At 35.3% G+C, this 22,286-nt stretch overlaps 1 long non-coding RNA gene across 1 annotated transcript in view; it reads left to right on the forward strand.

Moving 5' to 3' along the window:
- LOC141423909 (uncharacterized) overlaps positions 1–22,286 on the forward strand; it is a 96,161-nt gene that overhangs the window by 16,176 nt on the left and 57,699 nt on the right. The window contains exon 2 of the long non-coding RNA XR_012448670.1: positions 12,852–12,889. This is a non-coding gene — a long non-coding RNA (uncharacterized lncRNA). The remainder of the gene's footprint in view (positions 1–12,851; positions 12,890–22,286) is intronic.

Raw genomic sequence — 22,286 nt, forward strand, 5'->3', positions numbered from 1 at the left:
TCTATACACAATGGAATTCTATGCAGCCATGAAGAAGAATGAAATGTTATCATTCGCAAATAAATGGGTGGAACTGGAGAACATCATTCTGAGCAAGGTTAGCCCTCGCTCATACGTGGACTTTAGATCAAGAGCAAATACAGCAATGTGATTGGACTTTGGTCACATGATAAGGCGAGAGCACATAGGGAGGTATGAGGATAGATAAAGAAACCCAAAAAACATGATAATACTTGATGTCCTCAATGTAAAGGAACTAATGCAGAAACTTTAAAGTGACAAAGGCCAATAGGAGAAGGGGATCAGGAACTAGACAAAAGGTCAGTTTGAGAAGAATCAACTTACAATGTAACACTTATGCACAGGAAACCAATGAGAGTAAACTCCCTGTATAGCTATCCTTATCTCAACTAGCAAAAACCCTTGTTCCTTCCTATTATTGCTTATACTCTCTCTTCAACAAAATTCGAGATAAGGGCAAAACAGTTTTTGCCTGGAAGTGAGGGGGTGGGGGGGGAGAGGGAGTGGGCATGGGCAAAGGAGGGGGTGGGGGGAAGGGGGGAGAAATGACCCAAACATTGTATGCACATATGAATAAACAAACAACAGAAAAGAAATATGAGTTGGTGACTTTTGTGTAAGAACCAGAGTCGAATAAAGTCCTGTATCATTGGAATAATACTTTGAAAATCAGCTAAACAATCTAGAAAATCTACTTGAAAACATGAAATTGGTATTTTTAAGAATCCATTATTACTGAGTGAAAGCTTGGGCATAATCAATCATAATTCATCTAGACCATTAAGAGAAGGGCTTGAGAAACTGGTGCTGTATGCATTTTCACTATATTTGTCCTAATGTTTTTCAAATAAAATTTTTAAAATTCATTCAAACTGTCAAGATAGTTTAAAAAGTTCTGTCCTAAGATGCCTTGTAGAATGTCATGTGTGATATCTGTCTTTGAATCTCATCACTATTGTCAAGTTCAACTTGACTGTCAACTTGTCCCTGCTTTGTTATTCACTTGGCCAATGATTTGGTTTTTGAATTTCTTTGTTCCACATCCATTCATCAGTATCATTTACTCTCACACAATCCCATCTACCAAGAATGCCAGCCTACTCCAAGAGCTCCATTTCTCCTCTAAAGGGGAAAGCGAGGATAGGTGGTTCATGAAAGAATCAGGTACACATGAAAGACTGCCTACAGCTTACACAGGTCATTAAACTCTGGGTCCCTTTGAAAGCTTTGAACTTATCACAAAGGGCAAGATAAACATTGCTCTCACAGAATTGTTCTTTCTTGTGGTAGAGGCAAAGTTTGATCACTATTTGTATCTGCTTTATGAGCCTTGCATTAAATGCTATTTTGACCATTCCTCAGTTTAAGAAAAACAATGTAGATTCTACTTTCCAATCTTAATCATCCATTTTTATTAAAAAGACATTTCATGAGTACCCATTACAGAGGCATGAAAATGAATAAAACAACATTTTTCCTGTTCTCAAGGAGTCTTTTGGTTTGGGAGAAAGATAAAAACTATTATAGTATTGAGTGTGAATATATAATACTGAGGAGAGGAGCAATCAGTTAAAATTGTTTGATATAAGCATAGAAGATCTCAAAGAAATGGTGTTTGTACTGGCTAACAGAGGTGAGTTCTATTCTTGAATTATTTCCCAGTTTTCCACATTTAGTCACAATACTAGATGTGATCAATGGCAGTATGATGGCATTTATATACAAAGATGATTTTTCTAGTCTCATTCTTCACTGGTTCCACTTATGACTAGCACAAATTTTTACTGTGACTTGGGCAATAAAATTCCTAAGCCCAGATTTCTTATTTGAACTCAGTGGTTCTTACACATAACACATATAAAAACTCTGCTGCTTCATGACATGCATTGTCTTTCATGCATCCAAGGGTTTCTGTGCAAATTCTGGTATGCGATAGCTATTACTACATTGATTTTTGTGTCCATCCAAACCAAAGTATATTGGAATGCAAGTGAGTGAATGTGTGTGACACTGACATCCATTCTACATTATAGAAAAATAATAGCCATTTCTGAACTATGACATATTATTAATAAATTACTTGTAACATAACTTTCAACTGATCAAGATAAATTAGTAGGCTAAAATATCATGGTTTTAAACAACTATTATATTCAGTAGATCCATGCATCTGCCAGAAGATATAAAGCTATTTTATGATTTCTGAATTTATATTAATCTTTTTAGGAGTAACATGATATATTGACAAGAAGATAATATGTAGATTCAAAAGACATAGGTCTGGATCTGTGTTCCAAGATACATAATTTATGTAATGTTGAAGATCCACATAAAAATAATGGTCCTCAGTTTAATTATGTGTATTCTGAGACTGTGAGTAACTGCAGAGTGTAGTTTTGAGTTTTTATTTTTATCACAACAGCATCAATTCAGAGTGCTTGTCGTTTTCCATTTTTTCCTGATCTCTTCAATTTTCTTTCCTGAAAAGAGTTAATTCTCCAGTTATTTTACTTGTCTTGTCATAATTCATCATGATATTCTTCTGGTGAACTGGGAAGTTTATAATTCTGTAAAGTTTATGGGCAGTGGACTGCTGAACTGTCTTGAGAATTTCAGTGTAGAGTAACTCATTATTTCAAGAGGAATTTTCTATCTTATGGATGTGGTAAGAAAGAAGGAGCAGACCAATTATGATCTATACAGAGAAGTAGAAAAGGTGAGAGAATGGGAGGGAAGGAAACAGGAAAAATAAAAGGTTTTTGCTCAGTGTAAAGAAAATTTTCCCTAGGGAGAAACAATTGATGACATCCGTTGGTGATTAGTAGGCCCCAGACTGATGTTAACGGGGACCAACTCCATTCTGGCCACTGGGAGGTCAGGCCTGGGGACTGAAGCTCATAGACACTGCTGCTGATGATTCCAGGGACAGCTGCTCCACAGACAGCCAGGGTAAAAATGGCTAGCAGAATTTGAGCTTCACATAGAAACCAGTGCTTTATGAGACTAGATTGTTATTTACTGTACTAATATTTATTTAGTGCCTGCTATATGTCAGGATTAGCAGTAGACAAAATATACAAAAATTCCTGTCTCATGGAACCTATAATTCTTTGCCAGTTCACAGGCTTTTAATTCCTTTTCTCCCATCCCACAATAGATTGTTTGGATTATCAATATAATAACCTTATGAGCCTTCTCATTGCATTTTTATTGATGTGGGTTGCCATGTTAGAGGATCCTGGGGGTAGATGCTCTTCTACCTGTTACTAAGTTGGTGCCCTAGCTTAAGTCTAGCACAAAATCAGAATGCAAAGAGATGGGCTCTTTGAACACTTATTCCCAGTTTTGTGATTTATGCTGTATCACAGAAAGGAAAGGAAGTTCTTTCCTCCTGAAATTTCTGTGTTCTGCATTAACAGCATGACTGTTATTTGTTCAAGTATTAAAATAGCTTAACTGCGAATATGGTGGAGTCTTCGAAATTCATCTCTTCTTTTTATTTAGTGATAGAATTTAAAAATTACAGCTGAATGCGCAGCTGCCCCAAATCAATACAGCATTTTCCATTTTTTGAAAATTCATACGTGCATACAATGTTTGGGTCATTTCTACCGCCTCCCCCACCCCCTCCCTTACTACCCACCCCACCTCCTTCCTCTCTCCCTACCCCTTTGATTCTTTCCTATAGTTAAAATGGCTGAGTGACTAAGGCCTGGCCAAAGATAAGTGATATGAGCAATTTCCAAACAGTGTCTTTAAAGAAAGGGTGTCCACACCTGTCTAACATTTTCATGCTGGAATGAAGATGATGGGCATGCTGGTCATCCATGTTCCACTGCAAAGGGGCCATGCCAAAGTAGGTGGTGAATGACACAAAAGACAGATTTGAGGTGTCTACCACGATGGAGCTGCCACACACCAGTCTTGGACTTCCTACCCAAATTTTGAAGGGCTTTTTTTTTTTTAACTACTGAATGTTGTGGCTTCTTCTTTTAATAGGCTAAACCTTTATACCAAATAATATACAGATAGATGACCCAGATAATAGGTATAAAAATGTTACATTATCAGTAACTTTTTTCCATCCACTCTAGCAATATTGTAAGTGAAAGTATGTGTGTGTATGTGTGTGTATGGCTGAATGGAGAGTATTTTAGGAATGTCTAGTAATAGTGAAGTGTTTTTTAAGTGTTGTTTTGGTTGCTGCTGATTCTTTTGTTTTGATTTTTTTTTTTCAGACGGGGTCTTGATACACAGCCCAGGCTGGCCTCAAATTGGCAATCCTTCTGCTTCAGATTCCTGAGTGTTGGAATTATAGGCGTATATCATCATGACTGGCTAAGAGTGTAGTTTTTAAAATATTCATTCCTTTTCTTTGAAAGAAATGACTTAAAAGTGCTGAAAAATGAAATATCTTGTTGAACACAAAGTTCACATAATTTTATAAATTGTTAATCTATCATCATAATAACCTTGTTGCAATCCATGATTATTGAAAGTCACACTAAAGAAGAGAAGGCTGGAAAATTGCAGAGAAAGTAAATTCATCACATTGTGCATATCCCAATACTGAATTTCCTGAATTTAGACATTTATTTTCTCAGTGATAATAATACAATCATGCTTGCATTTGATTGCCAAATTCATTTATAAAATATTAGTTGTGAACAAATAGGAAAAAATTAAGCCCCTCAATATTAACTAAATAATATCTTGATGAAGATTTTGAAGCAGTTTAGCTAATATTTTTTTCTGGTTAGAAGTGATGTCTCTGTGAAATGTGAGGATAACACTTCATGTGTTACTATTTGTTGTGAAGTGATTTAATAAATGTTTAAACAAGTCATTACCATGGTGACAGATCTTTTATCATGAAGTCACAATTTTGATATTGATTGTCATGCTAGGCTTTCCACCACCTTCCTCTGCCCTGAAAATGCAGGGAACACAGAGCATGACCCTCAGAGGCTGCTAGCAGACTGAATTAACTGTGGATGTCTATTCCTGACTTTTCCCTCTCTTATCTGTCAAAGATGGATAGGCAGTTGGTTTTCCTTTTTGCATTGAGTTGGAAGCACACAAGGATGGGTCTTATCATCTTTAGCATAGGCCCAACTGCTAGGAGAATGCCAGGCTGGTGTTTTTGGAGGACAACATTTTTGCTGATATGCAAGTAACCTTGAACGAAGCCATGGAAACTCCTTCTCAGATTGTCCATTAGTTACAAACCTAAATTCAAAGAATAAGTATAATTTTAGTGTTCTGAATCCTCATAATGAAGGCTCTAATCTTGTCAGCATGAAGTAAGAGGGTTTAGTGAGATCTGTGGTGTGAGCTAAATGTGATCTCTCAACATTCATATATTGAAATCCTAACCCCTAAGATGTTGATATAAGATGATGATATTAGGAAGTAGGGTTTGGGGAGGTAATTAGGTCATGAGGGTGGGACCTTCATGAATGGACTTAGTACTCTTATGAAAGATGCCCTTTCTTGGCTCGTAGAAAGGGACCTTCTACGAGCTAGAAAATAGGCCTGCACAAAGTCTCAGACTTTGTTGTCAAATATCTTCATCTGTGAATCAAAATAATTATAAGTTAAGGTAAAAAATTCATCATATAAGAGCAGATAGAAAGTTCCATGAACTTGGATGGACTGGTCAAATTTTGGCTGGAGGGATATAGAAAATGTATGCAGGAGGTGGCATTGGATCTGAGTCTTGAAAGATGATTCTGATTTGAGCATATTGAGGTGGTGGAACACTTGGGAAGTGAGGAAAGAAGAGAGGACTGGGGATGGGCTCACAGTAAGTGGTGGTCAAGTGTGGCTTGAGGTTGGAATATGAAGAGCCACAGAGAGATCTGGTTAGGAAAGCTCTTTGCTCTCTTATGCAAATGTTAATGACAAAGGCTAAAATACTATTTATTTGTTTTGTAAATATGCACATCAGGATTATTATAATAATGTTTTATTTTTCTGGGCAAAATTATTCCAAATTTGCATATTATGTATGGAAAAAACCAGAATTTTTCAGAGCAATCTATCCTGAGTTTCCATAGGTGTTTTTACTGCTTTTCCGTCAGTTGAAATTCTTTATAATCAACAAGCAGAATTTTTTTTCCATTTTTGCGTCTGAAAATTCACCTTGAAGATGCACATTTTCACAGCTTCAGGGGTCACAGCAACCTGAGAATGTATAATTAGAAGAAAGCTCAGTGATTCACTCCACAGTTGAGAATGAAAATAAATTCTAACCTGAAACAATAAAATCTGACATAGAGCACCTTTGGAAAGATCTAAAAAAAATATGGCATTGTAATGGAGCACTGTACCCAAGATCCTCTAGTCCTCAAGGGTCACCTAATTCCCCCGAGGGCTTGATTTAAACTACTGGTTCCTTGCCCTTCTCTAAAATGTTCATATTGAATCAGGATGGGGAAGGGAAGAGAAGGAAATTATTTTTTGTTCTAGAAGATGGAAGAGAAAGACCAACTAGATTGTAGTTAAGAATGCTGAGGATGCAACAGACAAAAACAGATTAGTGATGACCAGGGTCCCCAAAATCCTGTAGCTCATGAGGCCAGTGAGAATAGACTGGATTATATACACATGTAAAAAGACAGAGATGGGAAAAACTATACAGAATAAAACTAAAGACATTCATTTGTTTGTTGCTAGCATTATTGAGAGAGAATTACTGACTTTTTAAAAGTAAACGTATTCATTCTGCTGTAAGAGTAGAGACATAGCTTATTGTTAATTACCAAATTAGTCTTTGCTCTCTACTTGTACATAATTATAAAAACATGATGCTTATGGATTCTGAGAAAAAGCAATATTAGAGACATATTTACCTCTCCTTTCTTTTTTGTTGAGCTAGTAAAATTATTAAAGAATCATCTTGGGTGTCAAAGAGATTCTACCTACTTTTGACTTATAATGGATAGAACTTTAAAGTTTTAGTAACTTGAATGATTTTCCCCTCAATTTTTCCTACTTTTTTCTCATTGTTATTCTTGATGCATAAATTGCAAATGCACTTAATTTTCTTTACAGAGTCCTGTTGTCTTAGATATTGTATTTATGTTTTGCTTTGTTGTCATTTTATAAATTTATTTCCATTTGATTCATACAATTATTGAAGCTACATGTATTATTGGGTTACTGTGTGATATTTCAGTACATGTACACATTGTGTAAAGTTTAAATCAGGTTAAACATATCTAACTTCTCAAACATTTATCATTTATTGATAGTGAATACTTCACAATCTATTCTTTTAGCTCTTTGGAATATAGAGTACATTATTATTGTTTATAGTCACCCTCACTGTGCAATAGCACATCAGAACTCTTTACTTCTGTCTAAATTAGGGCCAAAGGATCAACTTTTCCCCATCCTTCTCTTCCTACTCTTCTCCTTGCCCTCTGGTAACCACCATTGTACTCTCAACTTCTATACCATAAACTTTATTAGATTCCAATATGAAACAGATCATGTGTCTTACTGCATGCACCTGGCTTATTTCACTTAACAATAATTTCCAGTTCCATTCATATTTTTACAGATGATAGGATTTCATTTTTTTATAGCTGAGTAGTATCCAATTGTATATATGTACCACTTTTTCCTTATCCATTCATCTGTTGGTTGACACTGTGCCGTTGCAATTTTTTGGCTATTGTGAATAGTATTGTAACAAACACGGGATATGGCTGTCTCTTTGGCACACTGATTTCATTTCTTTTGGATAAAAACCCAGTAGAGGAATTGCTGGGTCATATGATAGTTCCATTTTTAATTATTTGAGGAATCTTCCATCTTCCATTTTCCATAATGGCTGTACTAATTTATATTCTCACCAAAGTGTGTTAAGTTCCCTTTTCTCCACATCTTTTCTATCCTTACTCTTTTTAAAACTTATCTTTCTTATTGGGAGAAAGTGATAACTCATCATGATTTTGATTTTCCTTTCCTTGATAATTAGTATTTTCGATCATTGCAATGTACCATTAGCCATTTGCATTTCTTCTTTTGAGAAATATCTACTTGGGTCAATTTCCCATTTTAAAATTGGGTTATTTATTTTTATGCAATTGAGTTGTTTTGTTTTTTATATGTTCTGGATATCAACCCCTTGTCAGGTGTAGTTTGCAAATATTTTCACCCATTTCATAGGTTGTCTCTTCACTCCAATGATTGTTTCCTTTGCTGTTCAGAAGTTTTTTGTTTTGATGTTACCCCATTTGTCTGCTTTTGGTTTTATTTCCTGTGCTTTGAATTCCTCTCTAAAATATCCTAATTTTTGGAATCAATTTTGAGATGACTTTTGTTAAGTGGTGAGGGATGGAGGGTGTAAATTCATTCTTCTTTATGTATAGCCAATTTCACAAAACCGTTTATTGGAAAGACTCTCCTTTCTCCAATGTGTGTTGTTAGCATCTTTATAGAAAATTAGCTGGCAATAGATTTGTGGGTTTCTATTCTGTTCCATCATCTCTGTGACACTATTTATGGCAATACCATGTTTTTTGATTACTACAACTTTGTAGTATATTTTGAAGTCAGATAGTGTAATGCTTCCTGCTTTGTCCATTTTGCCCAATATATCTATGGTTATTTGGGGGATTTTGTGGTTCCATATAAATTTTCAGATTATTTTAATTTTGTTGTGTGTTGATTTTTTTAATTTGGGGGTTTATTTAAGTAACTTAGAAATTACAAATGAACATTATTCCTCTTTCCTTGTCAATGAAATGAAATTGGTTTAAATAATTTCTGACTTCTTCCTACCTAGTGTATATTGAGAGTGGAAAGAACTTTGATTTAAGGTGGAAGATTGGAATACTTTGTGTGATATTCAGTGCTTCTCTCTGTGGACCTCCTTCCCTAAGGGAGGCTTGCACATCCCTGTACTGTTCAGCTGAGTCACTGCCATGTGCCTCATGTTAGCAAATGAAATGAGAGGAAAGGATGAATCACTTCCTAGTAGTGGTGCTTAGAGCCAGTACGTGAATCACAGTGTTCTCTTTTCCCTTTGCTATAAGGACAGGCAAGGTTTTACAGAGACTTCACAGAGAGACTACCACAACGGAGAAAATGCTATCTGAACTTGGAGCATGGATAAAGCTGATACTCAGTGAACACAAGTAATGGATGAGAAATAAATACTTGTTGTTGGAACCACAGAGATGTTGTGGTCATCTTAGGCTGCATAACTAACTCCCACAGGAATTTTCAGAGGCATTAAGTGTAAAGCACACTGGCTCACAGTCTATTTGGAGTGCCTCTGCTCACCTTAAGAATTTCCCTGCCATGAAAATAGGTCATAGCAGTCCCTTTTGCCTCTCAAACCTTGCCTGGCTTCCTCAGCACCCTGTTAAACCAGTTCTAAGATACTGTAACTTGTTTAAGGGAATGTGTACATTTTTATAATCCTGACAGAGGGTATGCACCAAACAGGTAGCTATGTAGATGTATTTCACATCTGAAGGCAAAGCAAGATGAATTTTGGTGGTCTGTGTCAATGTATGCTACTGTATATCAATATAAATAGGAAGTAAGAGAACTTTACCTTAGAGGTCTACAAATTCTGGGAAAAAGCTGTTGCTCTAGGAGTCCAGTAAATTCATGCTGCTCAAATATGATTGTATCAACACCACCAGGTCCAGATGCTGTTTTAACAAGCAAAATTTCCCGGTGTCTTTGGTATTTTCTGGATTGTTCCCTTGTTGAGGTATAGGTACTTGTCCTAAACCATTTAGGTTATGACAATAGAATTCTCCTAGGAATGCGCACAAAATCTAAATGAATTTTGAGCCCCATTCTTATGAACAGGATGCCCTATTCTTGTTAGCAAGATGCCAATTGTAATTTAACTAGAAATATCAGTCTGATACAAAGAATGTCATTGGAAAATATTCAGTAGTCCTTTACTCTGAACTACTTTTGTTATTTCTAGTCTGTCATAAAAATATTCAAATTTGTATTTATTTCTACTAATCTACTCACTTTGCAGTCGCAAGGGATTAGAATTTTTTTTTATCTGTTACTTTTTTTAAAGCAAGGATTTTCTCCATGTACAAAGAGATCTTAAATTTTTCCCTTTGTCATCAAGTGTAGATGAACCTAAAGATACCCAGATTTTTTTGTATGGGGCTATGGTATGAACATGGAACTTCATACTTGCAAAGGAGGTGCTCTACTACCTGAGCCACACCACCAGTCCTTCAGATATTTTTTTATATTAGCTTTTGTGAAGTGATCCCTAGTTAAATGGATATATCTTGTACTTCTTTCACAGAGACTAATAAATACTAAGTTGTTAGTGTGAAGATTTATTTTTCACTGTTTCTTCACTCGGAAATACAGATTTGATTCTGACTGTATGTCAGATGTCGTGAACACAGTACCTTGCCACAGTAAAGAATAGCTTGCATTCTGGGGCACATATGCAGCCTTCATCATTTGGTTGTATAAAGATATGTTGACCTAACTGATTAAAGTTATTTATATTACTTTATAACTATTGAGATATAAAGCAGGAAAAAATTCTAAAGTACCAGCAATATGAACAATGGAAACTAGAATAAAATTTTGGATATACTATAAGAGGAAGACTTTCAACTAGAAGAGATATAAGCTATTTGGTGTGCATTAATCCCTCCCTTGGATTAGTGGAAAGGCAAAATTTTCTGATTCTCTCCTATAGCAACCTATATTTTAAAGAATGGCTTCTCTAGATAGTAAATCTTAAACTCTCTTATAGATTATGGTATGTCTAGTTTAAATCCATGTACAAATAATTGTAAAAGGCTGTCTGGACCATAGTATTAAGGACAAATTCTGAAATTATATTTATACTCAGTAAAAAACAGGGCCTTAATAGCCTTAATATATAAGCAACATCTACTGTGTTTGGGGGGTAGACATATTGAGTGAAGCAAGTAAATCCTAAGTGCCATCTATTTGCCATTTTTGTCTAGCACTTTATAATTGGGGAGTCATGATATAAATTTAGAATTTTCCATCTTTTTTTTATCCTTTAAGCATATAACATAGTGAGTTCTTTGAGTCATTACTATAGCCTCATTGAATATTAATAAAACCTCATTTAGTTTTCAGGATATTGGTGTACCCCAATCTCAAAAGGATTTCAAGTGGTGATTTACTAGGGAGGCATATGAGATTATATTATCACTCAATGACAGAGTTGAAAGAAATCCTTTAAAACAAACATCCCAATTCATTCCTGTATCTTGATAATACTGCTCAGTACTTATTATGGCTATGGGTTGTGATTATGAGGGAAGCAGAAGATGTTTCAAATGAAAAGAGATTTTGAATAATACTATAAAATTGATAGATGTTAGCTTAGATACATTTATGGGAATACTTCCTCCTGGGTAAGAAATTGTGATACTATATTCCTTCCCCAACAATGGACTAACAAAAATCTATAAGTAACCTTAGATCACATTACTCTGGTGACCCAGAAATCAGTTCCTGGTGAAAAGATCTCAAGTGCTGCTAATTCCAGAGATATTTCATTCTCACAGCATGCCTATTTTACTACTTTATAATTTCCCATTTTCCTTGAAAGGAAAGTGAATTATGCCAAGGCATAATTTATCTTACATTCCAGTTTTAAGATAATAATCTATATTTCATATGCACATTTTATTCAATAAACTTTTTATAGAAGTGTAATTTACAGTAAAGCATAGAAATTAAAAGCATACAAATTGGGTTGGGAATGCAGCTCAATGGTAGATTTCATTCTTAACATTCTCCAAGATCTTGGTTCAAACCCAGCACCACAAAAAAAGCAAACAAAAATCTAAAACAAAAAAGTATACAAATGGATGAGTTTCCTCTAAGTGAACTCATGGATCTACCATGCAGGCCAATAAATAATGTATTACCAGAATCCCTTAAGACCATCCTTGTTAGAAGTACTTCTCTCAGTGGTACTGGCTGACTTCAAATATCATAGATCTCTCTGTGTTGAACTTTGTGAAAACAGAAACAGTGTGTCTGAAAAATATTGTGTTTGGGAAATTCAGTCATGCTTTAGTACTAGTTTGTTCTTTCCCATTGCTTAAATTCCCAAGTGTGAATATTGTAGTTTACTTTCCCATTTTAGTATTGATGAACATTTGTTTCCCTACCTTTGATTATTATCAGTAATGCTGCTACGAAGATTCTTAAGTGCACTGAGGTATGAATTCATTAAAATGTACCTAGAAGTACAATTGATGTGTCATAGAGACTGCATATGTTTAGTTTCTGTGGAAACTGATAATAGTTCTCCAGAATGGCTAAAGTGATTTATGGTTCCAAGAGGAATGCATAAGTGCTCCAGGTGTCCCAATCCTTACCAGAAATGGCTAATGTCAACACTTTTGACTTCTGCTCTATGGTGGCATGTATTAACATCTATTGTAGTTTTAATTTGCATTCCCTTGGTGATTAATGAGAATGATCACTCTAATTGGGTTTCCTTTTTTTGTGAAGTTTATACTTACCAAATTTATATTGAGTTGTTTGTATTTTATACTAGCTTGTAGGAGATTTCATATAATTGTTTTCAAGTCCTTCGTCATTTATATAATTTGCAAGTGTCTTCACCTGCTTTATAACTTGTCTTTTCATTTTCTTAATGATATGATTTGATTAAAAGAAATTCTTAATTTTAATGTAGTATTATTTTTATATCTACTTCCTTCTGGTTAAGGCTTTTGAAGTCCATTTCTAGATATCTTAGTCTATTCAAAGTGAAAGAGTTATTCTATACTAATTTCTATATTCTTTTTGACTTTTACATTTAGGTCTGTTACTTGGAAGTGATTTTTGTTCATGAAATAAGGTAGGAATTGAGAATCACTTTCTTCTTGTATGAATATTCAATTGGATCAGTAATACTTATTGAAAATATTGCTCTTTCATCACTGCTCTGGAGTGCCATCTTTGTCATAGCTTTGTCCTTATACTTGTGATTCTGCAAATGGACTCTTTAACTTGTTCCTGTAGTCTGATTGCCAATCCTTGCATCAACACCACACTATCGTAATTACTGCACTTAAAGTCTCAACATATGCTAGTGAAAGTCACATAGCTATCCTTGCTCATCATATGATTTCAAGATTTCTGTGAAGATTTTATAAAGACAGAACATTATAAAACATTATCTTCATTTAAAGATTTCATTCTGACATCATTTTGTTACCTGTAAAAATATTGTTTCATAAGGATGCTGTGAAAACGATCATTTTAATAAATACTATCTAAATGTTACTGTTAATAATACTAATGTCATGATGAAACAGAACTTCACGAACAATGCAAAAGAAAAATAATTCAAGGGATTTATCAAGGTACCCAAATGTGTCAATATATTTTTTCACTCAAATGAGCTAAAAATATCTACTGCTCACTAGCCCAGCTGAGTTTTTAAATTTCTACTTGATACATATTTTGTGAAACTACTGAAAATTCATAAGTAGAGTACAGGATTTATTTGTCAGTTTAGTAGGTATATTATAACAGCATCTCAAGTTTGTGACCAAAATCTCAACTAGCTATTTTTGTTGCATCAAAATGTTGTAGAGAAAAAAATAGTTCATTATGTTCCCACTAGCTGTTTGAGAAAGTTCAGCCTTCCCTGTGCATGGTTTCTCTGTATAACACTTGGTGGAATTGTAATGCTTTTACTGTCACCTCTAAATATCATTACACCTTAGAGAATCTGCAGAGTTATATAACACTGTGATTAAACAGAATCACACCACTTTCATAGCACAGACTCTGAGTTTTGCTGATGTAGAAAACGCAGAATCTCAAGATCACAAGCTGTCTTACCTAAAGTTTGTAGGAAGGAAGAAAGATGTACCAATGGCTGAAAAGAAATTAAGGAAAGCCCCTTTTAGCATAAATGAGAGAATGGTCAAAAATAAATTAGGCTCCCGTAGCCTCACTTACAGTCCATTTTAATCAATAATGCTTTCTTTAGTGCTTGGCTTACTGCCATGAAGGAATTCAGAACTTGAATGAAATCAGTTATTAAAAAATAGACACTTACTTTGGAAATGAGCAAGATAGTTAAGAAAGAACAAGAATATTTCTAATCCTGGAGATTTTCTGAGTCATGAACTAAACTAGACTTGTAGATCATGTGGTTATTCATAATATGGGACTATACTGAAAAAATACACAGTAGAGAAATTATTGTTCGTTTCAGGGGTAGAATGTTATATTTTTCCATAGTTGACATTCCATCACTCTTGAGTTCATGAAGCAAAAGCCCCTTTCTTCATTAACTGTGAATGGAGTTCTCATCAAAGTTCAACTATTTAAGGAGTGCAGCACACAATACTTATGCAGGTCAATTACAATTTCTAATAATTAAAATGAGAAAGAAAAATGTTCATAGTCTTACATGATGCTGTCTAATTTGGCAATTTCCACACATTTAAAAACTATGACATAAGGCTAAGTGCAAACAGTGCACAGTCCTGGCTGACACATACAGGGTTCCTGTGGATGCTACTGGAGAGTCACACAACCTTCATTCTGGAAGTGACACCCCATTCCAGATAGCAAACGTACCTTTTACACATGCCTCACAAAACTCACCTGTCAGAACTATGTCTGTTTTGCTCAATATCTGGTCTTCTTTAAAACTGGAGAACTAAAGAGTATTTGGTAAATAATTATTTGCTAGTAGTTTTTATTTTCTGTTTTCAAGTTTATTTTTCCACTTGCTAATTATGTAGGTCATCAGGTGCTCTAATAAGGCAGGCAGTGACAGGTTGCTCCTAACTTAAGTGAGCCCTACAAAAATGTCCTTCAAGTATGCAGAATTGCAGTAACTCAGTGTTTCAGTCTTAAGAATTTGTGGGGAAATTGCATCCAATATATCTAGAGTTACTCTGTATCCACTTAGAGTTGACCTTCAGTATGTATTTTAATTATTCTTTTGTGTATATTTATGTGCATGAATGTATGTTTGTATGTATGTATTTCATTGCTCACAAAGCCATCAATTAGTTCACTTATTTCCCCTATCCAGCACTATAGGTGGGTTAGTTATGATTTATGTCTGGATGAGCCCAACTTTTACACTCACATTTAGATAGATAACCAAAACTTGTTAGAGAAACCACCCTGCATTTTTTCCTTATTCATTTTCAAAAAGTGTTTTGTTATATAATTTTTAGTCTGTTAGCCTGACTATTGTTTTGGAAACATAAGTTAAGATTTTTTCCATAATGTTATTGTTTCATATACTTCATCTCTGATTATTTGTGATTAGTGTTATCACCTCAGAATATGAACATAAACTTCACAAAAGAACAAATTTTGTAGCCTGTATAGAATGATTAATTGTATGTGTCCACTTGAATGGGTTAAGAGATGTCCAGACAGCAGGCAAAGTAGCTTTTATAAGGATGTTTCTGGGACGCATTAGCATTTTATTTTATTATTTATTTTATTTGACTTTACCTTTTCTTTCTTTCTTTTTTTAATTATTATTATTTATTCACATGTGCATACATTATTTGGGTCATATCTCCCCCCAGCCCCCCTCCCCCACCCTTTCCTCCCTGCTCCCCTCAGTTCCAGGCAGGTCCTGTTCTGCCTTTATCACTAGTTTTGTTGAAGAAAAGAGACAAGCATAATAACGAAGACAAAGTGGTTTTGCTAGTTGAGTTGAGGACAGCTATACAGAAATATTCCTAGCATTGCTTTCGTGTACTCGTGTTATGACCCATGTTGATTTATCTCTAATTGATCTTTACATTGGTTACTGATCCGCTTCTCATGATAACCTCTGTTGCTTTAAGGTTTCTGTATTAGCTCCTCTGGAGTTAGCATTTTAATGGGTAGACTGAGTATGAAAGCTCACCTTCAACAAAGCAGGTAGTCATTATATAACCATTGAGGATCTATGAGTACAACAAAAAGGTGGAGAAAGGCAAATTTGTCCTTTTAAGTTGAGACATTCATTTTATTCTGTGCTCTGATTTTGGCACTCCTGCTTTTCGGGACTTTGGGTTTGGACTGAATCTGTACCACTGGCTATCCTGGGTCTCTACCTCTCAGACTTCAGTTTATGAAGCTTTTCCCCCTCCATAATTGCATGAGCCAATTTCTCATTATAATGTCATTTTATTGTTGTTATGTAGTGTATATAATGCAGACTCCACTCACACATTGTTTTGAGGAGTGAATGAAATAAGAGCACCAACTGGGGCTTTTGGGACGTATCTCCCATGGATAAAGTGGGAATACTGAAGATACGTAGAGAAGGATGTATTATTTATTTATACATAACAGCAAGGTCAGGTTTCAATGCTTAAGAGACTTATGCAAACTATCTTATTTGTAAAAAGTAGAGGAAGATTCAAACTCAGGTTCACATAGAGCCCCAGCCCAGTCTTGTCCCTACTATGCTAGGTGCTGCCACCTGGGTCAGCAGAAACTGAGAAATTCTCAAAATTGATTTGCAACCCTTAAATTAATTGATTAGCCTGATGGTTCTTTATTGTGGCTCCATGTGTGAATAACATAGGGTACGGGCTCCAGGAAGATCAATTAAATTTGAATCTCTGGGGAGAGAGGCTGGGTTTATTTTTAAAGGTTAATAGGTGAATATAATAGTGCATAGCCTGGCTGTGAACTGTTGTCCCAGTGGAACTTAAGTGCTACTTCATATTCATCCTCCTTTACCACCAATCACTGAGTCTGTCTTTAGGTTCAGGCCTATTCCAGTTCCTCTCCCATTAATGACAGTCATGGGCCTCAATCTCAGTGCCCTCTCACCTTTGAAGATAAATTGCAAATGATAGGAAATCTGGCCCTTACTGGCCTAAGAAAAACAGTATTTATTGGCTCTTAAAGCTTTCTATTATCAAATGTAGTTAAGAGCACGCTTCACTTTTACTAGTGTGGGAAATTCCTGTTATTATTATTAATACCCTGGTTCAATGAAAGATGTACCTATTAGCTGAACTACAAGTTGGAATCTGATTGGCCTGACCTGAGTTCTGCCTTCATACCAGCAGCATCCCCTGAAGGGTCTGGATTCCTGTAGGCCTGGCTTGTTCTAGGCCACCCACCAACTGCATCTTTGAACGCTGAAGGTAGAGTAATTGTTCAGAAAGTTGAGAGTAGGGAGGAGTGGCTCTTCCAAAACAAAATTGGCATCATCACCTGAAGAAAGAAAAAGAATTCCTTCAATTTGATGTTTAGTGTACATAGTATATTCTTTTAGGGACTTTTAAAAATGTACCTCCATTAGGAGAATAGTTGAAGCCCTAACTGTCCACTCAGCTTTGAAAGACACCACCTCCTTTCTCTGTTTCCATCCTCATTGTCCACTTTCTTTCTAAAACTGCTTCCCAAAATGAAATCCAGCCAGGAAACTTAACTCATTGCTTAGAATTTTTTAGTTCTTTCTCATGAAAAACTACAATACAGAATATTGTACTGATTATCTTTTGAAGGTAAATTTTTGACAAGCAGAGCCAACAACTGAATCACTCTGACCCTCTACCGTGTTTAGAGATCAATTTCTCATTAAGAATTTGATTGAGTCCTTTTAGTTTAAAGGTCCTCAAATTTCCTATTAGTAAAATGGTAAAATGATACTTTATGATCTTAAAGTCTCTTCTAGATATAAAGTTCCATAAATTTCAACCTAACTTCATTTCACTTGGCCTGTTTTTTCTGTAATAGTTGAAATGCATACCTAATGAAGTTTACGTGTTAGGCATCTCACTTGTACTACTATTAGTACTTATCCAGGATTTACCATGTGCCAGACTCTATTGCAAAGCTTTAAATATTTCAATTCCCTTAATCCTCATAACAACACTTTGGGTCAGGCATCATTGTCAGTCTCATTTTGTAGATGAAAACTAGTTTCAGAGATATTTAACATTTGCAAAGATTACAGAGCACACAAATCATACAGAAGTGTTCTTCTATTTCTCACACTCAGTAAATGTACCAACTGAATTGATTAAAATGAACAAAAATAACATTAATGGAAACACTAAATGAAAAATATTTATCAGTGTTAGAACTCAAGTAATAACTACAATGACCAATTATAACTCAAACTACAAACTAGAAGATGCCACTTACAGGCAAAATCCTACAAAGATTAGTACAGGAAATTTACCATATTTTTACATGAAATATGTTTTTGAGACTATTTTTATCATTTATTCCCTCACCTCAAATCATGCAGTTTTAGTTACATATACATATATAAATATTATATATATTTATGTGTATATCACATCTTGAACCTGAATTCATTTAATTAAACATAAATTCTGTATATGTTTAATAAAGACATTCTCCATTATCACTCAAATGTCAACTCTCATTCTTTTATTTTTATTTCCTGCCTGAAGAAACAAGTATGGAAATCTTTCAGTTAGTATAATGTTACTATTTTTTCTTTCTTTTTATGATAATGTTACTATTTTTTCTTTCCTTTTATGATTTTAGAGATATTGGGATTTGAACTCAGAGCTTTGGCTTGCTAGCCAAGTGTTCTATCATTGGAGCCAAACCTCCAGCCCCTTTTTCTTTTTTTTTTTTTTTTTTTTTCATTTTTCTTTTATTATTCATATGTGCATACAAGGCTTGGTTCATTTCTCCCCCCTGCCCCCCACCCCCTCCCTTACCACCCACTCCACCCCCTCCCGCTCCCCCCCTCAATACCCAGCAGAAACTATTTTGCCCTTATCTCTAATTTTGTTGTAGAGAGAGTATAAGCAATAATAGGAAGGAACAAGGGGTTTTGCTGGTTGAGATAAGGATAGCTATACAGGGCATTGACTCACATTGATTTCCTGTGCGTGGGTGTTACCTTCTAGGTTAATTCTTTTTGATCTAACCTTTTCTCTAGTTCCTGGTCCCCTTTTCCTATTGGCCTCAGTTGCTTTAAGGTATCTGCTTTAGTTTCTCTGCGTTAAGGGCAACAAATGCTAGCTAGTTTTTTAGGTGTCTTACCTATCCTCACCCCTCCCTTGTGTGCTCTCGCTTTTATCATGTGCTCATAGTCCAATCCCCTTGTTGTGTTTGCCCTTGATCTAATGTCCACATATGAGGGAGAACATACGATTTTTGGTCTTTTGAGCCAGGCTAACCTCACTCAGAATGATGTTCTCCAATTCCATCCATTTACCAGCGAATGATAACATTTCGTTCTTCTTCATGGCTGCATAAAATTCCATTGTGTATAGATACCACATTTTCTTAATCCATTCGTCAGTGCTGGGACATCTTGGCTGTTTCCATAACTTGGCTATTGTGAATAGTGCCGCAATAAACATGGATGTGCAGGTGCCTCTGGAGTAACAGTCTTTTGGGTATATCCCCAAGAGTGGTATTGCTGGATCAAATGGTAGATCGATGTCCATCTTTTTAAGTAGCCTCCAAATTTTTTTCCAGAGTGGTTGTACTAGTCTACATTCCCACCAACAGTGTAAAAGGGTTCCTTTTTCCCCGCATCCTCGCCAACACCTGTTGTTGGTGGTGTTGCTGATGATGGCTATTCTAACAGGGGTGAGGTGGAATCTTAGTGTGGTTTTAATTTGCATTTCCTTTATTGCTAGAGATGGTGAGCATTTTTTCATGTGTTTTCTGGCCATTTGAATTTCTTCTTTTGAGAAAGTTCTGTTTAGTTCACATGCCCATTTCTTTATTGGTTCATTAGTTTTGGGAGAATTTAGTTTTTTAAGTTCCCTGTATATTCTGGTTATCAGTCCTTTGTCTGATGTATAATTGGCAAATATTTTCTCCCACTCTGTGGGTGTTCTCTTCAGTTTAGAGACCATTTCTTTTGATGAACAGAAGCTTTTTAGTTTTATGAGGTCCCATTTATCTATGCTATCTCTTAGTTGCTGTGCTGCTGGGGTTTCATTGAGAAAGTTTTTACCTATACCTACTAACTCCAGAGTATTTCCTACTCTTTCTTGTATCAACTTAAGAGTTTGGCAGCCCCTTTTTCTTTAGCTATTTTTTTAGATAGGGTCTCACATGTTTTGGCCTAGGCCTTGATTCTCTATCTAGCCTCCCACATAGCTGAGATTACAGATGTGAAACAACATCCCAGCTCACTTGTTGAGATCATGTCTTTCTAACTTTTTTTTTCCTTGCCTGAAACCAGCATCCACTTGATCTCTACCTCCCAAGTAGCTGGGAATACAGGCATGAGCTTCTGCCCTGGGCCTGCTATTTCAATTTAGTTATGTTACTCTAAGTTGTCCTCAAGTTAAAATATTATTTATTAATTAAATGTCTTGGGCAATTGTTTTCTTAATTTACTTACTCATTTATTTATTTTTAGAACAATGTATGAACAACTTGTCTGGTTCTAATGAAAGTTCAGAGATCTTCAACTCAGATCTTCTCCTTTGATTTTCTAGGACAAAGGCTTAGTAATTGTTATTTTTGATAATTACTACAGATCAATTTTAAGATTGAGATCATACAAATGAAAATGAAAAGGAGCTCTCTTAGTTTGGAGGCAATTTTTGTAGTATGAATAAAACACAAAGTCTGAAAGAATCCTGGTTTGCAATGATAAAATTTTAAATTACAAAATCAAAAATCCACTTAAAAGGTTGTGAAATAAATTTACATACTGACAAGACTTTACCTGTGAACTTTGTGAATAGATTTGCATTTTGGTGACTGAGTTCACTTAAAAAAAACCAAAAAAACCTTGACAGCTAAGTACACAGCAAACTTACTGAATTTCCCAGAATGCTCTTGCTCATTTTGTACTTGAAATTATTGGTATTAATGCTCATGGTGAGAAATAGTGCCAGATCTATATTTTTTTTGCTCTAATGTTTTACACTAAAATGACTACAACTCTATCAACTTTTTAAGTTTTTCTAATATTAAGTATGAAAATATACATCCATTTTCATTAAACTTGTTAGAAAACAAATTGGAGCATCTTTGTATATTTTAACAACACAAATTATTTTGTTATTGATGTGATTCTCTCAAACTGTAAATTTTGTCACTTTTGCTACAAGTTACAAGTCTGTCAGGTTTCCCTGTGATTGACAGAGAGCCATTGATCCAGGCCAGCTGTTGGAGTGCTGCACGCTCATTGCCGAAGTTTTCTGGAGGCCTAGGCTATCACATTTTCATCAAATGTGAATTCCTTTCTGTACGTGTACATATTGTACAGAGAACAGAAGAGCTCACAGCAGCCCCTAAAAGGCATCTGTTCTTTATAGTGAGATGAAGAAACTGCAGAAGGATTGTAGAAACTTGCTGAAGCTTGTTGTCACTTAGCAGGAAGTGTTTAGAAGTTTGTGAAGAACAGAATTACAATTTGTCAAATGCTGCAAACTTCGCAGTGAGCACACAGGGTTTGATTTCAATGTTGTTCTAAATAGGAATGCATTTTATGTACTTCCAAAATGACCAACTTTCTTTTTTGGCAAAACACTAAATATTCCAGCACAGGAATTCACAGTCACTCAGGTGAGATTTTGTCTTCTTTTCCCTTTCCTTTCAGTTTTTTTTTTTTTTTTCCAGTAAAATGAAGCCTGTGAGGAGGGAGAGGGATGACAAAGGAGAAGTCACAGTCATAGCTGTGAATGATTGGGACAAAGAAAGTTTTCTTCTCCACATAAACTTTTCGTTCATGCTTGCAAGAAATTCTTTTAAAGAAGCCAGGGAAGTATAGGAGTCAAAATGTTATCCTGTGACTTTGTGCAACTAGGGCAATTAGGGCCCTTTGTTTAAAACTCAGGATTCCTCATTTGACTAGAATTTTGGTGAAAATGTGGTTTTATTGTGAACAGTACCAAATGGTCATAATGATTTAAAGTTTGAGTCTTTTTTTTTTTTATTTCTAGGATTAAAAGTATTTGAACAGGGACTTTAACAGTTGCATTTGAAAAGTCATCTGTCCACTATACAGGCCTCTGGGGTTTGGCTTGGAAAGATGACTTCTACCAGTATGTCTTGATTCTTTTAAGAGGACCTGCACGATCTAATAAATTCTGGGTTCTTTTTCTCAAATTTTAGGAATTTCCATTCAAAATAACTGGAGTTTTCTCCTGAAGTGGGGAATAATATTTTCTATTGTCTTCATCTCTTTTCTGAACCACTGTCTCATGAACTAACTGTACTTACTCTTGGATTAACTCTAAAATGTATGACTCTAGAAGTCCCTGTGATCAGGTTTGGAGAGAGAGTCTTTGGTCCTTCAGGAAGGA

The sequence above is a fragment of the Castor canadensis genome, chromosome 6 (assembly GCF_047511655.1).
Source record: "Castor canadensis chromosome 6, mCasCan1.hap1v2, whole genome shotgun sequence".
In the NCBI taxonomy this organism is placed as follows: domain Eukaryota; kingdom Metazoa; phylum Chordata; class Mammalia; order Rodentia; family Castoridae; genus Castor; species Castor canadensis.